The following is a 12,590-nucleotide window of genomic DNA, read 5'->3' on the forward strand; positions in this document are numbered from 1 at the left end:
AAAACAGCACATCCGTTTATTCAACACAGTGTTACACAATGCAGTGGAAAGATGATGAATTCTAATGCCAAAAAGTTCACTTTTATTTCCAGTTTCAGTACTTTACTTCAATTGAACAGACATACATTGTGCACCTATTATATGTCAGTCACTCTGCTAACTATGTGCTATAGGTTCTGAAAAGAAAAATACAGTCTTAATTCTCAAAAGTACCTAGAGTCTGCTAACTGTGATAGAGGCAATTTAGTTAACGTTCATGGGTACCAGTTTCCTTCTCTGTAGAAAGGGGATAATATCTGCCTTATCAGGATACTGCAAAATTGAAATGGTTTTATTTGACTCCCATAATCATAACTAGTATTAATTTTATGTGTCTACTCTGGGATCAGCAGATCTTTGGTTCTATGGGTTAAAGTAATTTAAAAATTTTAACATTACTATTTTAGGGATTACTGATCTAAATAGAATTAAATTTTTCACTTTAGCTTCTAATATAAATGCTTCATGTGAGTTTCCACTTATATCAGTTTCATGTAGTTAATGTGTTTATTACAAATTATAAAAATAGGCAATGGACAATTATGCTTCTTTATGGAATTGTCAAGGAATTGCAATTTCTAAAGCCCGTGTAGATTAAATACAGCATGAGGTATTTCTATAAATTTCTTCATAAAATACGTCTTGAAAGATGTGGACTACCAGATTTGCTTCCGAAGTGAGTTTACCGCCCCCCCACTCCAGCACCCGTGTTTCTCTCTCTCTCTCTCTCTCTCTCTCTCTCTCTCTCTCTCTCTCTCTCTCTCACACACACTTCCAACAAAGAGAATGACGAAAAAGTTAAGAAGCAATTTAACTAAGAATAATAGCTTCAGGAAGCAATGGATGACAACAATATGTTACCAGAAACTAGAAGAAAAAAAATAATTAATTTCACTTGCTGATAATCAATGAATTTCTCAAACAGAAAAACATGAAGATTCAACATTAACATTATTGCAGGAAAGTTTTTGTTCACAATATTAATTTGTACCCATATGTGTTTTGGAGTTTTAATTGCCTGGATGACTTATGTTTAAACAAATCATTGCATATGCTGTGCCTTTCTGCCATATTGCTTAATGCAGGCATACAGTATTATGTATCTAGAATGATTAAGCCGTGTTGAGCATTCTATCAATGCATTGAAATTTTTTATATGTAGATCTGAAATAAGAGTAGACAGCCTCCTCTGTTCAACTTATCTCTCCAGTCAGGGTCCTCTGAACCAGTTTTCTTAGTTAAAAGACACCTCCATATTAATTTTTATGTTAAGTGAAAAACTCCTTTAACAAAAATTGTGTTGGGAACCTACTAAAACATTTTTGGAAATACAGATATGAATCTCTATCTTGGTTTTCCTCTTATCAGTTCTCATTTGAAACGTCTTTGTTTATTTCTTTACCTGTTGATTGTCACACCAGCACTAACCCATAACCTTAAGAATGGTTTCATGTTTCACTGCACACTTGCCTAGCAGATCATCAATTTTAAGAGTAAAATTGGAACTGTGATGTTCAATGTTGAAACCAATACATACATATGGCTTTTTAAATTTAAATTTTAAAATAAAATTAAATAAAATTGAAAGTTTAGTTCCTCAGTTGTACCCGCCACATTTCAACTGTTAAATAGGCACACGAGGCTGGTATTTATTATGTCAGACAGTGTAGAAAACATGTCGATAATTGCACTGAAAAAAATAAAAACAAAACAGTGCTGCTTTCGAATGAATAACATTTCATTTGCTTGCTTTTGGGGAGATCGCCACATCACTCTACTGAGACAGAATTGTTAACACAACACAGAATTGTACAAATTATACATTACTGGTGTGTGAAATTAGAGGCATTTTGTCTTTTCTAGTAAGGCAAAGAGATTTTAATAGTGAGAGGGTTTTTTAACTTCTTTTTTTCTGTTGGCTCTTTCCATTAGTTAAAAAAAAAAATGAATCATTGTTATTTTATGTCTTGCAATTTAAAACTTAGATTTATACATTACAAACCTCTCTCAATTCTCCCAGAGAAAATTTCTCTTTGAAGTCATTGGGAGATCCAAACAGGAATAAGAGATAAAAGAATTGTGCCATGGGGCAAAATGTATTCCTTTTCATATATCTATAAAATGAAATAAAATACATTTCATGAATTGCCAGTCTATTTGCTCTTCTTTAGAACTTGCAAGATATCTATGTTATTATGAAATATAGATGCAAAAGAAAAAAAGAAAAACTGCAGTCCCTAAAGAGGGGATGGATTGTTAAAAGGCAGAGGGGAGAAGTTAGTAAAAATATAAACTGAAAAAATTAGGATGTCTGGGTTTATTGTTAACTGTTTGTTATAAATTGATGTTTCATATATAATTCGTGTGCCTTGTGTTTTTATATTTCATGTCTTAGGAATCTGTCTTCATGAATATGCACTCACTCAGTCTTAAATGGATCATATACATTATACTTACAAGTCAGACATACGATCTGGCCTCAAAAGGCTTAAATATTAGTTTGATATTAATATATCTATTCCTACTTCCATTTTTACAATATTTTATGGCTCTAGCTATACTCATTTCATTTTTATCCTGAAATTTTATCTCTAAGCCTCCTTATGTTTATTTTAAGCAAAATGTATTTAGATTTAAAAAATGCAACACACGATACATTTTTGTTCTACTGGGTTAATTTAAGCTGATTATATTTGTCATATTTTATTATAGTAGTTGAAGTTTCCTTTGGCATTCTTAGTTATGCTTTTATGATTTATCTTTTCTGTTTTTTGGTTTTATTTTTTTTTTACAAAGGACGGCTCTTTTTAGGAATGGGGTGTGGCTTTTTATTGTCACACATACACAAAAAGGCAGCTTCGATGATAAGGCACAGAGAGAAGCAGAAATTGCACGTGATAGTTTAGGTCTCTTTTACACAATGAAGAGATGTCTTCTTACCCCTCCGTGGCTTCCTTCCATTAGCAGTGACAGGCGATAGACCTTCTCTGTTTCCCTAATCCCCCTTTGGGGAGGCATAGCTCTATGTCAGGAAGTTCCCAGTTTAATCCCAGCAGTGCAGATTCTACATCAGCATCTTCTCTGCTCCATATAAACAATTAAGGGCATCCTGTGTCTACAAAGAGGTTGAAGGGGGTCAAATGCAAGGTCATGAAAAGAGACTAGACTTTCATGGTGGTGAACACACAGTAGAGTATACAGATATATTATAAAGTTGAACACCTGAAAAGTATATGCTGTCAACCAATGTCACCCCAAGGTATTTAATTTACAAAGCTGTCTTTCTCTGAGAGAGCAATGGAGATATCCTTGGTTGAAAAATGAATGTGCTTTGATTCTCACATTGGGCTGAGAAAGAAATACATGGTGTTGTGTCTCATCGTCTGGCTGGGAAATGTCACTTATTTGCAAGGCTTAGAAATTTCTCCATCCCTCCTGTTTAAATGCTGATAGGCAGATGCCAACCCAATGATAGGACACAGAGTAGACCAAAGTGGTGATGATGGCTTTTCCCTGAGTCCAGAGGCTAGGAGTCAGTTCCTCACCTACAGGTAATACCATGCTTTGGGCAGTGGTGGGAGGGTAAAACCTCAGCCACACCAGAACCAAGAAAATATTGGGGAATGCAGTACTGAAGAAGACAGGACTGTGACATCCTCTCACCCTCCCCTACACATGCCACACACACACACACACACACACACTCACACACATACACAATACACGGACACACACACACACAGACACACACATGCACACACACACATTTTCTGTTGTGAAGGCATTAGGAACAGATCCAGGGACCTCAATGAAGTGATGGGGCTCTTCCTGTCTCCCACAGAGCTGGGAGGATATCTATCCCACTCTAGGGTAAGAGGCAGGGTTTGTTAGGAAAGACAGAAAAGCCACCAGTGGAAGAAGTCCAAATGGGAAGAAAAGACGAGGACATGGAAAAGATTCACTTTTTTTTTATCCTGTTTCTTAATATGGAATTTATTTAAAACATTGATCGACTAATACTTGCAACTTCTTTTCTCTTATTTTCCCATTTTATGTTTCAGTAAATTGGTGCATTATTTCAGGACTGCCTTGCTGGACATGTGGCCCACACCACCCGTTACACAGTCGCACACAGTCTTAAGCATAGCAGGACCCCATCCTTGTTTTAATGCTCTCCTGTTGCCATATTGAAATTCTTAAGGCTTTTAAACAAGGGATCCCACAATTTGCATTGGGCTTCATAAATTATGTAGCCAGTCCTGATTAATCTGACCTGCGACATTTACCAAATTAGTCTTAGAGGCAACTCTCATTTCTCCTTCTTGTTCAACTTCCACATTCTATCAGTCATCAAGCCTGTGCATTTACTTCTTAAATACCTTGCAAATCCTCTTTTCACCATACCTGCTGCCACCTTCCTTATGGAGAACAACATGATCTCTCATCTGGACCATTGTAGTAGTTCCAAGGTTCTTTTGTTCTCTCTTTCTGGTCCAGTCTGCATACTGCTACAAGAGTATTCATTTTAAAGCAAAACAATAATCAACATTGCCACTTATTTAACTGATTGTTGTTACTCATGGCAATACCTTTACCTTTTGTAAAATTATCCTTTTATTTTACATATGTCTCCTGAGTGTATTTTGTTTCACATATCTAATATTTTGGGTTTTATTCTTATTGATTTGGAAATGTGGGAATTTCTTCTAATAAAGAATGTCTAAACTTCTTGTTTAATGATGTTCTTCCTCTTTATCTATGAATAGATGATATCCACTTTTTAAAAAAGTCATTCAATGTATTACCTCTGTTTTGTGCATGTGTGTGTATGCGTGTGTGTGTGTGTGTGTGTGTGTGTGAGAGAGAGAGAGAGACAGAGAGAGAGAGAGAGAGAGAGAGAGAGAGAGAGGTTGACAGAGAACATTTATTTTACTTGCACTATTTTCTCTTTGCTTATTCTTGCTTCTTACTTCTTGCAAGGCATTTTTGTTGTAGAATCTAGAATTAGCATGGAATTGACAAGTCAGTGTTAGGTCTCTATGATTTTGAAGTAGATTTGTCTCCTAGTTCATTCTAATTCTGAAGCAGAGAGAATGTTGTGTTGGAACCTAGAGGTATATAGTTGGTAAAGCATAGGTGTCCAACTTCTATAACACTTTTATCTTGATTTTAGACATTGCATGATTTAACTTTAAAATACATTAGAATCACTATCTAAATTTTGGTGCTGGGCTACTAATAGAAATGTGAAAGACAATGTTCTACTGTGGTTAAGACGACTACTTTTGGAATTAAACTGAATTCCAGTGGTACCTGTCCTTCTTAAAATGATCATGCTCTTGGCCTCTAAATGATGGTTTTCTCATATACAAAATCAAGTTGTAATGCCTGTGTCATAGGTTTTTTCTAAGGGTAAAAAGAGACCATTGTCTGGCACATGGTAAATACTTCATAAAGGATTGTAGATGTATATAGAACAACATCGTATCTGTTGTTACTGCTCCTGGGGTGGGTGCAGGAGGATGCAGATGGATTTGATCATTTTATCATCAGAGCTGTTGATTGTCAAAAATACTGGCAGAATTTAAAACAGGCACACCCAATGTTATATATTGCAGATGTTGATGGAATGCTCCCTACACCCACATCACATTATTGGTGGGTAATGAGGTTTAAGAAAATGAAATTCTTTGTGCTGCTCAAGGGTCAATTATATAGATGAGTCATGCATATCTGTGTTTGCAAGGTTTGCATCCTTTAGCAATATTGTGTTTTGAGAATGATGACTATACATGGGGATCCAGCATCTCACAAATAATTGTACAATTTTTACTATTGTTTTCATTTCGTGAGTGTCACTCTGGGGCGGGCTGTGGGGTCTCTGCTCCTGCTCCCCACACAAGAACATAGGACATGGTGAGGCCAAAAAGGAACACCCTCAGAGCCATGGGTAGGGGAGTCATACCACTATACTCTCGCTGGCAGCTGGGGTGGAGAAACAGGAAACAGGAGCCACACAATTCTCGAGCCTCACTGTGTTGCTTGCAGGCTCAGCCACCATCTTCTTGCTAGCCCCCATTTTCTGCTAGCGTAGCCACAGCAGTAATATTAGTGGCCAATGGCTCCCTGGTTACAGCTGATGGCCAACTAGCCACAGTTGATGGCCATCCAATCACAGTTGATGGCCATTTACTACCTGAGCCAGCACCTTTCTATGTGAGGCCAAGAGCCTGGAAACTGCTCTTTGGGGCTCTGTCCCCACACTGAGCCACAGTGACCAACCTAGAGTGAGCCACACACAAAGTCACTTTGCTGACACACTACACCCCTATGTGATTAAGTAGAGACAGAGTGCAAAAATTTTAAAGTAAAGCCATGAAGAATAAATTAAAGTCAGGATCACAGAAAATGCACACCAGCAGTTGAAAGTACATGGCCACTTCTTGAGAATTATCTTAGTGATACTTGAACAGTCTGGAGAGTTTCAGAATGGGAGAAAATCCTGAACCTCCCTCTGTGATTTACTATGGTTTAACTACTGCTCATTCATCCATTTCATAAATGAATTTGATTTTTCACAACTGTATAAACCAGCCAAGACATACATAAAATAAAATTGATCTCATTAAAGTTTTCCACAAAATAACGAAACATAATTCTAGAAGAATCCATTTTATATCCATCCATTGCTATTGGTTAGGTCTTCGTAATTCCTAACAGCTGTTTAAATCATTATGATAGCCTTGTCAATGTATAATCAGCACTTTAAAGCTATCTTACTTCACACATTTATAATATGCTTTGGGATATATCAGCAATTCAAGTTTTTCTGCTTGAATGTACGTGTTCAGTACCACTGAACCCAAAATATGAAGATCTAATGAATTGGCTTTAATGGTTTCCTTACCTCCTTAAATGTTTTTGTTTTAATTGGTTATGCCAGACTATATCCTGAACTACACTGGAAAGTTCACAGCATTGATGCTAATGGTCTCTTTATAATTACTGCATAATGAACAAGGTCTGACAGTGCAGTTTTAGAGGTTAGATGCCATAGTTAGTGATTATCTTCATGTTTGTATGAAGCACAGATCTTAAGGCTTTCATTACAATATAAAAATTGCATATACATGCATGTGCTTCAGTGTATATGTGTGTGTGTGTGTGTGTGTGTGTTTGTATGTACGTGTATGTGTCTGTGTTAATTAGTTAAATGCCTGGAAAAATGTATGTTTGGGAAGAAATCTATATCCATATACCTATATTTATCTATCTATCTATCTATCATCTATCTATCTATCTATCTATCTATCTATCTATCTATCTATCTATTGGGGATGCATTAAAAATGTATACAAGTGGATACTTTGGTAACATTGCTCAACCAGTAGTTTGCCGTAATCAGTGTATGGTGTGTGTGTGTGCGTGTGTGTGTGTGTGTGTGTGTGTGTATGTATACACACATTGTAGAAAAAAGCCTCATAATGATTAAATTCTCCATTTATGGCCAAATGCTGTATTTCCAATTTAACAAATTCTCTCATATGCGTATCAAGACTTTTGGATCACCTCTCTGGTCAGGAGTTTAAACAAAATATTCATACTGGTCACAATTAAAATACACTAATTAAAAGAGTTAGGGTCATGGCATGTATTTATTTAACAGATTTAAGCATTCAGATTTCATTATAAATGCATCCTTCTGCATAAAATTCACATAAAATCATCTTTACACTTTGATACTTAGGGGAAAAATAAGCAAAAAAATCTAACAAATTCTAAAAATTGGAGAGGAGGGACAACCACATTTACCAATCTGGAACACTTATTTTACAAAAGTGCCAAACATTATTATACTTATTATTTCCAATATTGGTTCTCCAAAACACTGATTTTCTTTATTTTTCATATATATATAATTTTTACCAACTGACTGAGAATATATAATCTGGTTTTGGTTATGTACATGTGATTTAAATTTGCCTTTCTGCGGTGAAAATATTATTTATTTTTAAAGAAGTTTGATGCCAAATTCCCTGTTAAGAGAGGAATAAAGGACATGTTAACTTTTTTAGCTAAAAGATTTCTATATCTCTTTTATATAGATTAAATTTTACATACTTGTTTTTTTTGTTTTTGTTTTTGTGTTTTTTTTTTCAGTTTTATTAGGGATTTCAACTGAATTTATGCACTTACTTGTTTTAGAAATATTTTACTAGTAATGGCATTAAATCTAATTTTGATTTCTGCTTCATAGTTCCTTTCTCTTTATTCTGTTTATTATTATGTATTTTTATTAATTTTCCCAAAAAATAAAGTTAGTTAAGGCACATGTGCATACCCACAAATTATTTTTATTCCTTGTATTAACATTACAATATTTTTAGGTATTGCAAGCAAAGTACATTACAAGGAAACATTCCCATTATATGTTTGCAATATGAAGTTAAAATGAAAGGTATATGACAACACACAGATAAGTCCAAGTGAATGGAGAGAGAATGATCCAAGAAAAACTTAATTTAATGAATATATCAATGTGTTAGGGGAAATGAACAGAAATGAGTCCGTAGAAGCAGTATTTTTGAGAGGAGGAAAACTCAATACAGATGCTCGAAATATTTAAATTTTAAACAAGAGGCAATTGGAAGCCAGTGAAAAGATCTAAGGGGGTAATAATGTATTTGAGGAAAGTAAAAACGTTCTCCACGTTGGCAAATCTTAATCATTTCTTGCTGTGATAATTAATCAAACAGCTAAGCACTAGCCACTCACCTGCATCAAAACATAAATTTCACTTTATGTTCACAACAAATTACCCATTCATGTACGCATGAATAAATATTCAAATTCTCCATGGCATGGAGATGTTCAATATCTGCCTTCAGTGGAAATAATTACTATTAATTTAAGATTAGCGTACTCTAGGCAGACTGTTAGTGTTCCTGTTTTGTCTAAACACAGCAATGTGAGGGGTGCGGGGCTGTCAGTACATTGGTGGAAGCTCTCCCAGTGTTCCCAACAGCTGCTGAAATCACAAGCATTTCAATCCTATTAATTCAACATGAGAAAATCATTAGCATTGTGGAGGTGTTGGAACCAGCTTGCTCTTGCCTGGTTGATCTCTCAAGTCAAATTAAGAAACCTTCAGCTCAGGAGCAATTTACTATTTGTTGAATAAAGCCCGTTAGTTTGGTCACATTTTGAGAGTCATTTTGCTTGTCTTACAAACAGTGTGTTTAACTCAAGAAGGAAATTGAGTATTAGGGGTTTGAGAAGAGGGGATTTTTCTGTCTCTTACTAATCTCTTCAAGTATAATACTTAGGAAAAAAATCAGTTTTTAAATGAATAAGACATCATCAGCAGCAGCACTTATTATTTAATCCTCATGAAATATGAGGCATTGTTCTGATTGCTGAAGATGTGTTTCCCTCTTGATCTTCACAACATCCTTATTAGTTAGGCACTATTATTATTCCCATTTCCTAGATGAGGAAACTGAGGCATAAAAAGAAAAAGTAGATCACTTAAGGTTGTATAGCTAATCAGTCATGCAACATGGATTTGAATCCAGATAGTCTGACATTGGAGTATATGCTCATTGTATACATCTGAATGTAAAAATAAAATAAAATGAAATCGAAAGTGAAAAGAAACCAAAAAGTTTTCTAAGATACTTACAGGCAATCTCATTTTATTCCTGGAAGTGAGGAAGTAGCTGGTAAATGCTGGAACTAATATAAATTTAAGGTATCAGATTTATGAAAGTCAATATGCCAGTGGTCCAACTAGGACTGGAAACTATATTTCCTTTCAATCTAAAACTCTGTCCATATTTACCTGGGAAGAATAACTTATTGAACAGAACATGATACCTGGATTTCTTTCTAGTATTTGGGTTGGGTATAATAAGTCGTATGGGAGGTCAATATAATAAAGATTTGTTTATTGCATAGCTTTTGTTTACTATACAAAGTAATATTATGACCCACTTGACTTTATGTATAATTAAGCAAGTTTGGGGAATGTATTTTTTTTCTGTTAACAGGTATTAGTTGGGATGGATTTTGGAAGGCTGACACATTCATAATATTTAGTATAAGAGACTGGTTGTATGCCTTAATTTAGTTTCAGGCTTCTCAAAACAAAGTGATTCATTGATATTAGTGACTAACCCTTCAGAGTCATGATTTAGGGTTCATAATTACAGTTTTGGTCATTTGATCCAAGTATATAAATTGCTCAACTATTTCATAAATAGAATAAGAATTTTTATTGGATCAGGCCGATTTAGTTTTCATAGAACCATAGAACATTTATTGTCTGGGAAATACGAATTCAATATTTGGAAAATGGCTAATATGCATCCCAGAAATTAATGATTGTTGATAAAATGGTTTACAGTTTAGGAATTTCAGGCACAAGTGTCAGAATTCCATTACCCAGATTTGTAGGGCTCTATGCTTCCAGTCATGGTCCTGAGAGAAGATTTCAAATGAACAGAAGTAAGACCAATAATGTTGTTTGAGACTTTTGGGCAGGCTATTTGTGCACTTAGCCCTACACGTTATCTTTCCCTTTTTCTACTTGTTTGTTTGTGGACATGTTTATTTTCCAAGTAGACTTTAAGCCACATCAAGGCAGGCATTATGTCTTATACATGTTTATGTTGTATTGAATAACCTCACTCAGATTTTGTATTTCCTTACAGAAGATTTGGAAAACAAACAAACAAATAACCTCAATAAAAGCACAATGAAATAACTATCCGGTTAAAGCAATAAAGTGTAAAGTGATAAATAGTATGTATTGAATTATTTAATCCTAAGAAAAGTCCTGTTCTGTCTTTTGCACATTTCTGGATTCTCTTTCAAGTTATTTCTGCACCATCGTGATGATTGGATATGCCTGATGCAGGCATACATATGTCCTCGTCAGGCAGTTAGTGTATTTTCCTCAAATGAAACCTTGACAATTCTCACGTATCCCTTTCTTACATACAAGTAGTGATCACCATGATAATAGCCTATTAACCTCTTCAAGGTACAAATGTTTAAAATGGTTTTCATAGACATGGGTTTTGGGAGTCTGTGAACTTCTGACATTGATTGCAAAGGTATGTGTGTGTCTCAGTTTGGGGGCAGAAACCCTACAGCTTTTTGTCACGTTCTGAAAGACATACCTGACAAAGAAAGGTTCAAGAACTACTGATCTCTGGGTAAGGACTGGACAGCTGTCCAGGATAAATTTATCCATCTTGAATCTCTGCGTTAATGTCAATGTAGGAAACCAAAATGCAATTAGTTGTATGTTTTTATTTGTCGAATAGAAATAAGGAGACAAGGATTGAGAATTAATCTGTTAGTGAAATCTCTGTCAGCTGTTATTTGATGAATGGATGTAAAGTAAAAATATTTTATATCTCTTCACTTGTTAATCTTTTTATAATTGTTATTCACTAATTCAACATATTTTTTGTGCTTATTTTATTCAAGGCAATATGCAGAGTCTTGTGTGAGATGACAAAGATAGAAATTGCATTTAATATTGCTTTATAAGTTAGACAAATGATCCTAAATAGTTATCAGATAAAGAAGGTAGTACTAGTTAAGGGTCAATTTGGGGGAGAAATGTCTGGGGAATTGAGTTGTTAGTTATGTCTTTATGGAGAAAGCTTTTTTCTGCATGCCAGATTGGGTTCAGGTAGATGTAAAGGAAGTGTATGTTTCAGAAATGGGAAATCCAGGGGCATGCATTGAAGGGAGACTCTCCTAAGCATCTTCAGGGTAAAGAGAGTAGATCTACCAATTCTTATTATGCAATTCACACTTGGGTGGACTGAAACATATTTCATGAAGGATCAGTTTTCAATGCCTGAAAAAGCATTTGTACTGCCAATTAGATTTAACCATGAAAAGTGTTTTTTGTTTGTTTGTTTGTTTTTATTAAAAGACTATATTCATTTTTCAGGGCTGCCATAAGAAAATACCGCCATAGCAAAATACAAAATAAGACTGTGTGGATTAAACAACAGAAATTTATTTTCTCACAGTTCTGGAGGTTAGGAGTTAAGGTCAAGGTGTCAGCTGGTTTGGTTTCTTCTGAGGCCTCTCTTCCTTGTCTTGCAGAAGGTGGCTTCTGCTGTGTTCTCACCTGGTCTGTTCTCTGTGGGTCATAGCTTCATCTCTCTGTGTCCAAATTTCCTCTTCTTATAAGGACACCAATCAAACTGGATTAGGGCCTGTCCTAACAGCATCATTTTAACTTAATTACCTCTTTAAAGGCCCAATTCCCAATTAAAGTCACATTCTGAAGTGCTGGGTACTAGGACTTCAGTAGCTAGTATTCAGGGGATAGATTTCACCCCATTATCAACACCAAAAGTTTGGCTGTAAGAAAATAAGTATTTTAAATATATTATCTAGAGTAGTATGTTATATTTAATAATAGATAATGTAAGCTATACGAATAAAACAATATACTTAACTAACTTTTATTGAATATGTTTCAATATATGTTCTAATATTTTCAAATGTGTTACACCTCATTT

The 12,590-nt window shown here is 35.0% G+C and overlaps 1 protein-coding gene across 7 annotated transcripts in view; it reads left to right on the forward strand.

The window, feature by feature from the left end:
* PCDH9 (protocadherin 9) overlaps positions 1-12,590 on the forward strand; it is a 918,924-nt gene that overhangs the window by 476,391 nt on the left and 429,943 nt on the right. The gene's annotated exons all lie outside the window — the stretch shown is intronic.

The sequence above is a fragment of the Rhinolophus sinicus genome, chromosome 16 (assembly GCF_057876585.1).
Source record: "Rhinolophus sinicus isolate RSI-liver-muscle chromosome 16, RSI-T2T, whole genome shotgun sequence".
Taxonomy (NCBI): Eukaryota; Metazoa; Chordata; class Mammalia; order Chiroptera; family Rhinolophidae; genus Rhinolophus; species Rhinolophus sinicus.